Source organism: Equus asinus, chromosome 29 (assembly GCF_041296235.1).
Source record: "Equus asinus isolate D_3611 breed Donkey chromosome 29, EquAss-T2T_v2, whole genome shotgun sequence".
In the NCBI taxonomy this organism is placed as follows: domain Eukaryota; kingdom Metazoa; phylum Chordata; class Mammalia; order Perissodactyla; family Equidae; genus Equus; species Equus asinus.
In genome coordinates, this window is record NC_091818.1 from 38,290,821 (window position 1) to 38,305,767 (window position 14,947).

Below are 14,947 nucleotides of genomic sequence, written 5' to 3' on the forward strand. Positions count from 1 at the left end.
GAGTCAAAGGCTGCAATGAAGAGATTCAGGACAAAATCAACACTTCAAGATTTCTGGGTCTGGACCACCATTTGCAAGACCCATCCCATTTCATAGATTATCATTCATCCCTCCCTTTATTCAATAACTCCTTTATTCGTAGATTCATTCAAAAATTATTTTACTTAATTCTATACTCACACTTTTCTGAGAAGTATGACAAAAATTAATGTATCTGGCTATTCTAATGGAAATAACTTTCTTAAAATCTTGGAAACCAAAGTTTAAAAAAAAAGTTATTGGTGAAGGATGTTATCTAGACTTGTTGAGATCATTTCACAACATACACAAATATCAATCATTATGTTGCACACCTAAAACTAATATAACGTTATATATCTCAAAAGAAGAAAAGTTGAGTAAATCCCCAAGTAAATGTCCATTTACCTCTGGCTCAGCCCTGAGTCTGATCCCCTTTAGAACCCTCTCTCACAGGAGACCTGTTGTACCCAGATTTTAGACCTGGGGAAGTGGAATATTTAACTCAATTATTACTGTGAGAGCAGAGATAAGAAATTCCCCTCCTTGCTCAGGAGACAAACACCTTCAGGCACTCACCTCTCAGGGGCCAACATGCTCTTCAGCTGGAATTCACAGGCACCCACCCACAATGGCTCCAGCAGGCCTGTTTGTCTTAAGGATTCTGTTTGTAAACTCAGCCTTCCTTGAAGGAACACACAGTCTTCATTTACATGAGCCTTTGCCTGGCATTTATTTGCAGGACCGCAGGACAAACAAACATCACACAGGGAAAGAAGGAAAAAAAGATAAAGCTCCTTATATGATCCCCCAAGATTTGGCCCCATTTTGACAGAAAATTGCATCCTCCCACCTTGTCTCCTCTGCCAGATGCAAACACATGCCGTGTTCTAACCCCAGGATTGGGGTTAGATCTTAGGTTTAGATGGAAGATCTAAACTGATAGCATTGGCTGCGTCTGCCTCTGGGGCAGCTTAGAAGAGGTACTGGTGGGTTGTTAAATCGTTGGCAATTTTACTACCAACTGTGCTATTGACTAAACAAGGAATAATTGCTACAGCTACTTCTAGTTAAAGTTGTTAAAAATCACCCCGTCTTTTAGTTGCAGCCATCATTGTTAAGGGTGGGGCTTTGAGCTTTAAATTAATACATGCCATTCTAGAAATTAAAAATCACCTCAGAGCAAAGAGTGAGTACTTCACAAATAGAAACAATTCCTGAAGCTAGAGTAATGACCTAATGCTTTGCCTCAAGTCGTACAGCGCCAAAATCTTTGTTCTGGAAAAGACCATAGAAATGATCTACTCCAAGCCTTGATGTTATAAATGAGCAAACTGAAACTCAGAGAAGCAATAAACCCCCAAGGCCACGCAGCTTGTGAGTGGCAGGACTGGCTTTCCTAGCTCTTTCCCGGGGCTGAGTGAACACGGCCTTAATTTAAGATCAGGATACAGTTCTAATATATTCAAGAGTACATATAGAGATGATGTTTGCGATCAGGATTGTCCCAGACATCCTAGGTCACCAAAACCAGGCCTTACACTGTGCTCCACAGTGACTCTGAGTCAAGCCCGGAACAGAAATCCCCTTCAGGAAGCTCCTTCTCCTGTTGGACACACAGCTGTGTTCCACGGCCAGACTCTCTTCTCACACAACACACTGATCCCTGATCCTGTTCTTGCTCCTCAGCCACATAGCGATCCCAGATCTAATCTTGGTTCGGATCTTGCTTCACCACCTTTGCCATAAGCCTTCCCACATGAAGAAAAAGGCACTTCCGCTGTCTCTATGATTCTTATTCTTGAGCCCACTGCCCTCAAAAAACTGGATTACAAAAGCTAATAAACAGCAGGAAGGTACCCCTGTATACTGCATCTATACACATGTTTGTCACATCAGAATGCTTGACCCAGAGGAAACAATGATTCCATCATTGTAACTGTAATGCTTGGCAGCATTTTCACCTGATCAGCACATAGGACTAGTAAAGAGGTCCGTGTATTTTATTAGCTTCCTTGACTATCTAAATGCCTCTGTCTCTTCCATGAAGGGCGCCTCGTTTCTATAAAAATAGTTCCTATCTTTCTTTCCTGAGTAAGAGATTTGGTAACAGGTCATGATGAATGAGCAAAATTTGGGTAAGGATTGGATATTTACTTTAGGTGTATCTGGTTTAAAATAAATTGATTAACTTTACAATGAGGAAGAGGAAGAAAGGTTAAAACATTTTGGACCAATGAACACATCAGATTACCAGGTGGTATTCAAGGTATGTTCCCTTGGGCTTCTCAGATTGATATGTTTTTGTGTAAATTATGGAATTTATTTATTGCATGTCTATGTAATCAATTCCATGGAGGATTAGTACAAACTTCTCTGATTATTGGGAGAGAAGGAGAATTAAAAATCACACTGATTCAGGAGTTACTCAGTTTTCCTTGGGTTTCTTCCATGTATAGATGTTATTAAACTTTGATTTTCTCCTGTTAAAAAAAAAAGAATCACACTGATTCAGCATTTTCCAAAGTGTGCTCCAAGGTATATTAATGAAGAGAGAAATAATTTGGGTAGATGCTGGATTAAATAAAATAAATGTGTTTCTTAATTATTCTTCTCAGAGCCTCTATTATGTTAATGCCATTTGAGTCCCCAAGAGATGGATCAATACACACCATTTCCCCGCCTTAGTTGGCCATGTCTTTCTTTTTCAGGAAATATATCATGGGACTAATGCTCTTCAGATTAATATTAATAATAATAACAATGATGACCATATTTGACTTGTCACTCTTTACCAGGCATTGTACTAAACTCGTCACATTGCATCTCATTTAACCTTTCCAATGACCCTAGGTCACAGGTCCTTTTATATCCCCATTTTACAGAAGAAGAAATGGACGCTCAGAGAAATTCAAAAGCGAGTGTAAAGTCACCCAGCTGGCAAGTTGCAGAACCAGAATTCAAGTTATTCTGACTCCAGAATTTAGACTCTTGACCACTCCATTATATATCTGTCCTCATGAATCCAATGAGGAAAATAACCCCGGCCTCTGCTAATACTTGCTGATCTTGGATGAGAACAAATACTTTGAGAGAGAAACAGAGACAGAGGGAGAGAGAGGTGAGGGAAAGGAGAGAAAAGAGAGGAGGAGACATCCTTTGGCTCAGATGAGACCAAAGTGACTAGAGAGGTATTAAGGTTATTTTGAGAGAGTGAAAACCCGGACAAGACAATTTCTTTCCCATTGGTAGGACGGGAAAAAAAAAATAGGTTTTTGGTTTTGACAGGTAAACACTAAATTAATCTTTTTTCAACAAGGTGCAAAGAAAAGGCAGAGGGTTGTTTTATTTTGTGCAAACATTGTCAAGGTGACCAGGGTGACATCCCAGCCACAAAACTAGTACAAACCACAGGTAGCCGAGGGAAACGCAGGCAGCTCAAAAGGTAGATTCCAAAGTGAAACTAAAAATGTGAAAAATACACTAGAGAGGGGGAAGTCTCTGTCACAGATGAAAAATAATGTCATCAAAAAAAGTTTGAACTTCAAATGAAGCAAAAGACTTTTCTAGGACCCACATTCCTACAGGGCCAGCCCCTCCACAACAAACCGACAAATGAAACTGCCGACAAAATGGAAAGAAAACTGCCTAGTACAATTTAATTGAGTTTCCTGGAGGAACAGGTTGAAATCAACCAACTCTTGCATACTCTGGGAAGGAATTTGAATCTCGAATGCCCAGTGGAAAAAGAAGAGAGAGCAAGTCTTCCTGAGCGTTTTAAGATCACTGGCGTTTCTTTAAAGCTTTGGAAGTTTCCTCGGGAGCATTCAGAAATTAAAAATAGTGAGTGCTTCCCCTGTCATTTTTTTTTCTCCTTATTTAAATTAATTCTATCATTCACCAAAAGTTCAGAATCCCTGGCCCAGAAAATAAATTGAGTTAGGATGTCCTTTAAATGACCAGGATGGACAAGGAAGGAGGGAACCTCCCAAGGACAAAGCCCAGAGGAATCCCTGAGAACAAGTGCCTCTCCCCTCCTCATCTCCCCTCCCCCTCCCCTTTATTGCCCTTTGATGGAGTACAGCTGGCCTCCTGGATGGCAGGGAAGACCCAACTGCTTGAGGCTCCTGAAGGACAAGGCCAGGGGTCATCTGTGATATGAGTATAGTATCTAAAAGGGATTTTCTGCCTGCTGAGTTCATGGGGAAAAGCCCATATTATTTCTCATGGCTACAGTCCATGCTTCAGGGAGCCCGGAGAAAGACAAAAGTTCTTAACCACTAATGGCCAGGAAAACCAAGAAAAGGTAACTCCAGAGTGACCATTTCCCACAGACAGACAGGCAGCTGGCCGTGCCTGGAGAATGCGCGCTTGGAGACCAACTAAATTAGACAGCCTGGTGTGGATTTTGAGGGTAGGCAGGACTGGGGTTTCTAGAGAAACTTTGGATGCTCTTTCTAAACATGTATCCATTACAGGACCAATTTGGTGGGTCCCAAGGCGTCTCAGTTTAAATCAGAAAAGGAGCCCGAAACTTCCAACTTTTTAGACTTTAAGTATAGGCCTCCAAAAATCCATCCCAGCTGTGATAGCATCAAGGGAGCAGGGCTCGATTCTGGATCTATATCCCCAAGCATTTGCTGGGACAGAATAAAAAGGCTAATGTTAAATAACACTAACTCAGGGAGGTTTCCACTGTGTTCTGTCATGTTAACAGGCATATCCCCTCATAAATTCAGCTAACATTCACTGAATGTCTGCCTTGAAAGACACGGGGCTAGGTCCCAGAAGATAGAGAAGTAAAGACCCCACACCTTCTGCCCTCCCTTGGGGCTCACAATATAGTCAAGGAGGTGGAGAAGGGTGGTAGCGGAAAGAAAAGGCCTTCAGTGGAAACGTGAAACCTGGATGCAGAAATTCACTAAAAGATTTGCTCATGAATACTGGGCTTTTAGAATGAAATCGCTAGCTTTTGAAAGTTACAAATTTTCCATTCAAGTATAAAGTAAACCCAAAGCTGAAACCCTAAGAAGATCATAATCTGTCAAAATACGTCTATTCTCTTTCTTTTTGGTGTTTCAGACTTCTCATCAAAGAGACATGAGGAAGAGATGAGAGTTCAGTATGAAGACTCTACAAACGGACTCAAAAACCTTTGGATACCTTCTTGAAACAGCCCCAAACTCATATTCTTTTTCTGAAAAGTCACTTGGTCCCATTTTTGAACCTGTAGAGTGATAATAAATTACCCTCGTCACCACCCTCCTCACTAGGATATTGAAAGAATTAATGAGATAGTGTCTGTTAAATGCTTTGAGCTTATTGGAAGGTGTCAAGAAAGAAAAATAAGAAATACTATTATCTTTGAAGCCCTTCTAATCCAGTGAGCTTCAGCGAAGCCTAAAAATACCTCCAGTCTCTCTTCAAATCTTTTTCTCCCTAACTTTTAAAGGTTGGCATGACTGATTCATCTACCACTACTAAAAGCAGTCAACAAAATGGAAAAGAAAAGCTTCATGCAAATCGCTCTGTGTTTCTGCACAGGAGGTTATGCAGAGCAAAGAATACAACCTACTTCCTGTCCGCCCTATAGCTCAGGGCCCTATCTGGTTATGTGGCTGTAACTTATCCTCACTCATACAAAAATTATTCATTTTCCACTCTGAGTCAGAACCTTCTGGCCTCCAAATGCACTGACAAAAATGCTTCCACGCAAACCATTTTGTGTTTGGGATGTTTTTCCCTTAAGCACATATTTGATCTCCTTTGCTTTGTGTCCCTTCAGAAAGATCGTTCCGCATTTGCTTCTTCTTGATTTGTATATATTTGAATATTGCACCATTAGAAATGTGGATAATTTTTTCCCCTTGGGTAGATGAGGTATAGATGACCCCCAAGGAATTATAACCTCCTTGGAAGCCAGGATTCACTTGATACTTCCCCTTGATCCTGATTTTCGGTGTGCCATCTGCATTTGTCTATTTTATTGCATTCTCAAAATAGCTTCCCTCTTCGGGGAGATGGTGGGGCATGACGAGACTGTCTGGTAGTGCTTTTTGAAAGTTCAAGAGTTCCTGGTGTCAATCCTCGGGTTACACTGAGCACTAGGGAAAGATGGGTTTGCCCTTTACATTACCTCTCTCTGTGTGACAAATTCACACCTTTTACACGGGAGGTGAACACTGCTCCAAGATGGTTTCACAACTTAAGGATGTGGAAAATACCCACATCCTATTGTGAACACTGACCAAATGAACTCTTCAACTAAGTTGATCATTCAACAGCAACAAAAAGAACCAACAGTAAGTCAACCAGAAGGCAATATGCTTAAATACCTAGTAAAACACTTCAGAGGAATGAACACACCATCCTTCAAGGCAAAAACATTGCCATTCATACCCCCAGCGGAGCATGAACTTCTATTCTGTCTTATAAGGGCCATGACATTTATTAAACCATACATGTGTTCTGTACCCTTCAACCAGACCTAGAATCATACCAGCTCCATATATTAAAAAGTATGGCAGTGTTAATAGATCTCAGCCCATGGTTGATCTTCAACAGAAAGAAAAAATAATAATTCCAATTCCCCGAGCCAAATGGTACTTACTGTTCAGGGGGTTTCCAATTTTTTTTATCCCCCTCTCTCAAGCTCGGATTGGTTGAGTCTCAGTTTTGTCCATCATTTCCCAGCTCCAGGGAACATGCCCCATCAGTTCTTTTAATCTTTTCCTCCTGCAAGAACTAGCTCAAATACTCTGGGAAGCCATCTCCGATCACCGCACAGATTGATTCCTTCTTCTAGAGCATCTCCAAAAGTCATCCCTCACTGGGCACTTAGCATAGATTACTACTCTCCTACTTTATGTGCCATTTCTTCATTCAATCACTGCTCATTGAAATCCCTAACAGGTGCCAGGCACCGTGAGGTGCTGGGAATCAAAGCTGCATAAACACAGACCCTGTCTTGGAGTGGTCCTGAGTCCGTTGGGGTAAACAGCTTGGCTCCTCAGAGTCTGAAAACTCCTGGAGGGCAGAGGTCTTTGTGATTTTTTTTTTTTTTTTTGGCTTCCCTCTCTGCCTTACTCAGGTAAGTGAGCCCTCAGTTAATAGGGGTTGATTCAAATATGCAACCAAAACATCCAAAGGAGACTTTCCCAAACACTGATGCATGAAAATACCTCATTTTTTGCTAAAAAATTATAACACATAGCAAGATTTAGCCCTCTGAATGAGAATAATACAGGTCGATTCCTTCAGGCATTTTCTAACTACTGTTTACCTGCCTTCTAATTTAGGAATTTTGAAGGGGATTGGAAGGGGCATGCGGGGTGGGGGCTGTTGATACATTTACATAACAAAATATGTTGATAGTAAGAGATTCCAGTCATTCTAAAGAAACCAAAACAAATTTACGAGGATGAGGGGTAGTTTTTCATCTTCCTCTTACCTTTAGCAAACAGCTCAGTCATTCCAAACGTCTTTAGACTGTCCTTTTTTAACACCAGAGGGTATGTTAGCTAAGCAAGTTATTTACCTTGAACGAAAGGCCTACAGAAACACAAAAGAGGGAAGTTGGCCACTGCCCCCAAGACTGCGGAGCAAAAGGCACATTTTCCTGAGGAGGCTGGATGGTTCAGCAGCCCTATGATTCATTCGGGGACCCCGGAATTTATCTCCTCAACAGTCCAAGACAAAGGAGTTCCAGTCACTGCACAGTGACCCACCCTGGATGCCTTTGTGTAGAAGCCCTTCCTTCTTCCTCCATTCCTTCCCCTCCGAGCTCCTCCTGTACTCTCCTGCCACACCTCACCCCGAGAGTAACAAAGCAGGAGACCCAAGCCCCTATTTTTTGACCAGTTTTTATTCCCTCCAAAACAATTTTCCATCAGACAATTTCGGCAAGATAAAAAGAATAAGAAAATAAGAGGGATTGGGGAAAAAAGAATAGAAGGGGTGAGGAGGATCATCATTTTAATTATGAATTAATAGCAGAAACCTCTTGTTGAGAGCCAATATTTGTTAATCAGATTTGGTTCCGAAAAAAATAAAATAAAGTATATAGTCTCTGTTCTCCAAGAGTTGATTGATGAGAGTGAGTTAGTCCCAGCTTAAGGCTGCATCCAGCTTCCAGATAGGAAACCTAACATGACATCCATTTATTCCATAAGAACACATGACGCTGGTCATTGGTTTCACTATCCATTTCCACGTAAAAGGAAAAAGAAGAAAGTGGCATCCATAAAGCAATTATTTTCAAGTTGGATTTTTACAAGCAGTTTAACCTAAAAGCTCATACAACTTACGAAGACTTGTTTAGAGTTACAAGGACCCAAATTTCGATACACTTCTGCCATTTATTAGCTGTGTGATCAAGCAAACTACTTCAGTATTCTAAACCTTAGTCTAAAACTTTTGTGTGGATTAAATATGTGCAATAAATATGATTGAACACTTTATATTTAAAGAGAATCAATACAAATCAGAACATATTTACAGCATTTCCAATTAGTCTACAAGAATGCAATGGTTTCATCCATTCTACATTTAGCAAACAAAAATACATGTCTGTTCTGCTTTTGCCTAAATTCTGCTGAAATCTGAACTGGAAACTAAACTCTAAAACCAAAGGTAAGCCACACAGAATACAAATAAAGTACATTTCTAAATAGCTCTGTTTAACTTGGGTGGATGAAGCTTCAAACTTTATATTAAGGCATCTGGAATTCTCCACCCCTGCCCCTGCCCCACCCCAATTCTTTTCCAAACACCAAGAAAATAGAGTGAGTGAAGGAGAGAGCATGAGAATGAAAAATGATATTAAGCTATCTCTGCCTCTCTCTCTGTCCCCCCTCTCTCTGTCTCCCTGTTCTCCCTCTCTCTCCATGTAAACACACATACACACCCTAGATCTGAACCTAGATGGCACGCCTAAAGAATGACAGTTGAATAGATCTGGGCATTCCTGAACCTTAGTCCTAGGTTGACCACAAGCGAGTCCTGGAGGAAATGGATCATGTCAGGACAAAGTTAAGAAACAGGATTCAGCCCAGAGTGAATTCCAAGAGTCCCAGAGATAACTGGAGCTTCAGTCCACCCAGAGTAACTCCTCAAAGCAAGTCATTCCCCTGAACTCTCCTCTAGAACTGATAGAACACAAGACTAGGCAGTGCCTTCAAGGTATTTTGCAGAAAAGAATAGAGAACACTTCCCAAATTCCTAATTAGTGCAAAAAAGGGAAATGGTTATTTTTCTCAGATCTCTTATTTCTTCTCCACTCCATTTCCAGGCACTCTAAGTCCGCATAGGCTGGCCACCATTGGCTCCTTCAGTAAACGTTTACTGACGACTTATTACGTGTCTTGTGTTGCTCTGCTGGTACTGAAGATACAGGGATTGCCTCAGTGGGTTCATGAATCGAGGAGCCTGAGAATGAAACAGATATTTCTCACGGATCGAAACAAATCTCTGGTTGAGATGTGCATAGAGTACCCTGAGAGCACAAAGGAGGGACAGGAGCACTTACCTCAAGGCAAGAGAATCAGGGAAGAATTCCCAAAGACTAGGACTCCTGAGGATAATTTTAAAGGAAGAGTAGGAGTTATTCTTACCAAAGCCGGGGATGCAAGTGGGAGGCATGTTGAAAGCACAGAGATAAGAGAAAGATCAGAAGTAGAACACTAGATAATTCCCAGAGATGGAGAGAATTTGAATGGCCAAAGATGGGACTAAAGAAGGAGGCAAGGCCAGGCCAGCTCATAGAAGACTTGTTAAAGAGTTTGGATTATTTCCCGAAAATAATCAGGCTTTAAGCAGCGGAGTAACATAATCAAATTTCAGTTTCAGAAACTACACTCAGATGACAGTGTGAAGAGATTGGAGCTTGGAGGTGAGGAGTGAGGGTGAAGTTAGGCTGCATGCATGAAATGCCTCATTTTTACTCCAAAATTATAACATACACCATGATTAGGCCTCTGAGCGAGAATAATACAAGTCAATTCCCTTAGGTGTTTCTCAACCACTCATTACTTGCTCTCTAATTTAGGGATTTTTTTTTTAAAGATTTTATTTTTTTCCTTTTTCTCCCCAAAGCCCCCTGGTACATAGTTGTATATTCTTCATTGTGGGTCCTTCTAGTTGTGGCATGTGGGACGCTGCCTCAGCGTGGTTTGATGAGCAGTGCCATGTCTGCACCCAGGATTAGAACCAACGAAACACCGGGCTGCCTGCAGTGGAGCACGTGAACTTAACCACTCAGGCACGGGGCCAGCCCCTCTAATTTAGGGATTTTTGAAGGCACTGGAATTAACTTGCTGACTGAATGCATGTGGGAAGTCACCGAGAAGTCAAGAGTCATCGTAGATTTCCTCTTGGGAAATTGGATGGATCATGATGCCATTCACCAAGGAAGGAATAGAAAGAGAGAAAGAGAGGGAAGGAATAGAAGGAAGGTGACTTCAGTATGACCTTTTGAATTTGGGATCCTAGAGTATATGAAGGTACGGATATTCAGTTGGCAATTATATAAATATATATATATATATATATATATTTTTATCTAGAACTTGGGAGAGGACTCTAAGCTAGAAATAAAGAGTTAGGATGCATCTCCTCCTCATGTGAGCTTATGTGGAAATTATGCACAGTGAGAAGAGAAGAAGATGAAGGTTAGAACCTGGGAAACACCAACACTTAGGGCTGATTGGTGGAAGGAGAGTCTACAGAGGATTCCAAGAAGGAGCATCCAGAGAGGAGAGAAAGGCTTCAAGGAAGAGAGAGGCAAACACTGTCAAATGTAGGAGGAAAGTCAAGTAAGACAATGAAAAAAGCCCATTGGATTTAGTAACGTAGGTGACCTAAGGAAGTTAGTTCAAGAGGCCCAGCGTGGGTGGGTGACATTTACCCTTCTATTTCACTGTGACATTTGACACACTGCTGCTGCAGCTCACATCTCTTCTGATGACATGAAATGTAGATCAGGAGCTACTTGGACCCTGCTGTAAATTCTCTTGACTCAGCAGAGGTAGAAAGTCGATTACCGGTGCTCCTCAGAAGGGCTGACCGGATGCATGTAGAGACGTTATACTGGGTGGGCTCAAGATCCGTTAGAAAAACTTACTGATTGTGGCCATGAGCTATATGACCTTAGTGTAAAGAGTTTACAAGGAAGGAAAAATGTTCATCTCAGTTAGAATTCCTTCGAATTTCAAAGTTCCTTCAAGAAGTTGGTTTTGAATGCTCTCTCTCCTTAATGGGCTGTGCCTGCACATCGAAAACAAAGTGAGGATCTGGGTGCTTACTCTTTGGCCATGTGGGGTCTTTCAGAAGAATTTGGTGCTCAAAAGCTGAAGCCCCAGTGCACTGTTTTCCTGAACATTCCCAGGTACTGCACAGGAACCACGCCCTGGGGCCACCCTGGGGAGCACCATCTCTTCCCACCCCAGCTGCATGGCGATGGCTACCGAGGGGTCATTGGCTTCACCATGATGTCCCTGGCTGGGCTGCAGGTGGGTGGGCTCAGTGAGTGGCTGACGCAGTGCCGCAAGGTGGTGCTCACCACATCCAAGGCCATCCCGGTGCAGGTGCATGTGGATGGCCAGCCCTGCAACTCACAGCCTCACGCATTTGCATCACCATGCACAACCAGGTCACCAGGGTGCAGAAGGCTGAGTGGTGGCGTGCCTTCCAGGGCTGAGCAGTACCACGTTGAGCAACCGCTGATCCATGTAAGCAGAGTCAGCATGCACGACTATGAGGCCTTGCATTACAAGGAGCCGCTTAGAGTCCTCTGTGCCATTGGGCACTGTGGTGATCCCAGGAGACAGCAACGTAGAGCTTTGTCCACCCACATTGAGAGGCTCCAGCAGGAGCCCAAATGTGCTGAAGCCAAGTCCCCAATGTGCCAGAAACTGTCCCCCAAGTGGTGCTTCCTGGATGCCACCACTACCACCTCCTTCTACAGGATGAACCAGGCCCAGGAACATCTCAACTGTGTGACTGAGATCTCACTGGATGAGATTTATATCCTAGACCCAGAGCTGCTGGGGGCATTTGCTGGCCTGACCTCCAATCCCCACTTCCGCTCTCCCACCTCATCCTGCTCGCCCATGCCCCAGTCACTGCCAGCGGATGCTACACCCCCTAAAGGTGAAGAGCTGATTGAGGCGGCCAAAAGGAATGACTTCCGTAAGCTCCAGGAGCTGCACCCAGCTGGGAGTGACCTCAGGCACCGCACGGTCAGCACACACAGCAAAGAAGTGATCCAGTACCTGCTGGACCACCAGTCCCAGAGATGCCTGATGCTGAGGAGGAAAACTGGGAGAGCTGTCTGGACCAGGAGGAGTCCCTGGGCCAGCACACCATCTGCCACAACATCGTGGAGGCGGGGATCTCGCTCCTGAAGACAAACCAACAGGTGACACTCCCCAGTAACAGGCTGCGAAGGCTCACGACATGGAGCTGACCACCTACCTGGAGAACTGACAGTACAACCAGATGATCCAGTGGGAGAACCAGGAGAGGGCTGCGTAGCTGTAAGGCCAAGGCCGGGGCAGCAGAAGAGACAGGGCCGGCCAGAGGTTAAGGCTCCTCCTCACCCAACTCACGGCCACGGAGGGACTCATGCCCCACGGAAGGAGCCCCAGGCTGTCTGCTGAGGAGCCACCCAGACCTTGGGCTGAACTCTGAGGAGCCAGGGGCTCTCACTTGTCCCCCTGAAGCCTTGGCCTGACCCCAAGACACACAGGGGAACAGGAAATTGGATGTGGAGTCTCTGAAAATGGATATTGTGTTAAAAGGAATAAAGGTATATGGAGTTTCTTGAGCTTTCTTAATGAATAAATAATTAAATGGATGGATTACTTATTGCCAACACCATGATAAATTAGATATGTGGGCTAATGCATATGTCAACTTCATTTTTTTAATTGACAAAGTAATTTGTTATATATCAAATATAAAGGTCGCAAAAGAAATGTACTAATTTCTAGCCAGTATCTGGGACATAGAGAACTAATTAGAATACCGTATCAACCAAGTCTCACACATTAAAAGACACAGAGCTCATTTGTCACTTTCTTGAACATCCCCGTTTCTAGCTATAATCATTAAAGCATTGATAATCTTGCAATTCTTCCATTTCGCTTTTTGACACTGTGATCTTTTACCTCTTTTCCTCTGTGTTGTTTCAACAAATGCTGGCAAGAGAGAATCTATACATAATTAAGACACAATCATTTCACTTTAATTTCATTGACAAAATGTGTTAGACAAAGTTGGGTATCTCACATGCCTTCAAAGTATTTAAAGATACTACTGGTGTGACCCATGGTTACATAGCTTTTCTCCCTCTTATGAAGAAAATACCCTAAAACACCCTAAAAGACAATCCTAATCCTAGGAAAGAAATATTTCCAGCACAGTCTAAAATAGCACTGTCCAGTAGAAACATAACGGGAAACTTACATGTAATTTTAAATTTTCTAATTTGGGAATCAAAAGATAGGAAAAATAATACCTCTCAGCTACCTCTCAAATGGTAATCAATTAAACAATGGTTATGAAATTGCTCGTTATATAAAGACTAGCTATGAATATTACCAAAGCAACTTAAGTCTCAGCTGACATTTATCGAGTATCTACTGTGTTGCAAGCATTCTCAAGGACTCAGTTCCATCATCCTTCCCTTCATCCCTAATTGTCACCCCAAACCGACATAGTATGTCCTCTCCCATAAAGTCATCCCTATCAGCCTAGTATTTTTTCGTTACCATCCAAAGAACTGCTTACCTTGAGCAGCAAGCGGATTTGGTTCAGCAGTTCTGAGTAGTCTGCTATCACAGAAGCAAAAAGAACACCTGAAGCCCTTTCTTTCAGACACTTCCCTCTAAGAAATTATAAAACAAAGTGCAGCCTACAGAACAAAACCCAAAACAAAACATCTGCCCCAGCTACTACCCAAATCTCTGACGAGGTTCGTTCTGGAATGACCCTCAGGAGGGAAGTCTCTTGGACTCAGAAGCAAGTGACATGACTCATTGGTTTATGAAAGCTGAAATAAACAGAAGGAAGTAAGTGCCTGAAGAAACAATAGGAAATATGAATGGTTTGTCTTCTGGAGAGCATGAGAAAAGGCCTTCATTTTGGCAGTCGGGGAATCCTGCTGGATGGTAGGACATTGTTTTCCCAGAGTGTGTCCTTCTAAGCACTTGGCATGACATCACACGGCTTCAGTGTTCCGTTCTGCCAGGGGAGGCCCCTGTGTGTCTTGACCTTTCCTCCAGTGAGCCAACATAATGGTAACCATGAGAATGAGAAGGAGGAGGGGAAGAAAATATCACACTGATGGGATTCCTAGTAATTTATCCAGGGTTCAAGCAGAGAGAAATCTAACGCCCACATGGCATAAATGGGGCCTCCCATTCCTTTAACTGTGCGATGCCAACGAATTTCAATAAGGAAGAGGGGTTAACCATTATTTCAATGAACAGGAGAAAATGGAAGTGGAGGCTGTGAAAATAGGCCACTGGTTAGTACTTACACAGTATTTTTCTACTAGTAAAAATCGGGACAGTCAGCAGGGAATAAAGTCGTTTCATGAGAAGTTAGAGTTGGCCCTGCTTGGCCACCTAAAAGAATAGCCATGTTGGGGTGATAAACCCTTTGAACTGTGTCTGAGGACTAGTGCTGTTTGCTTTGAGGAAGGAAACTGTCAGTTCTGTTTGTTCACAATGAGCCAACCACAATGCGTCTGATGGATTTGGGACTAGTGAAAGAGGGGCATGTCAAGTGTAGGAAGCAAAGTTTATCACGGGATTAGATTTAGGAAGACAAAAGTCATGAGGAGACTGCTGGGCAGGCATTGTTTGCTGCGAAACTCCAGGCTGGGAATTGTTTTTCTTGAGGGTTAGCCCCACATCCTGGGGGGGGG

The 14,947-nt window shown here is 42.8% G+C and overlaps 1 pseudogene; it reads left to right on the forward strand.

The window, feature by feature from the left end:
• The first annotated feature begins 11,197 nt into the window (after nt 1-11,197).
• LOC106831225 (diacylglycerol kinase zeta-like) lies at nt 11,198-12,682 on the forward strand (annotated as a pseudogene).
• The last annotated feature ends 2,265 nt before the right edge of the window (nt 12,683-14,947 follow it).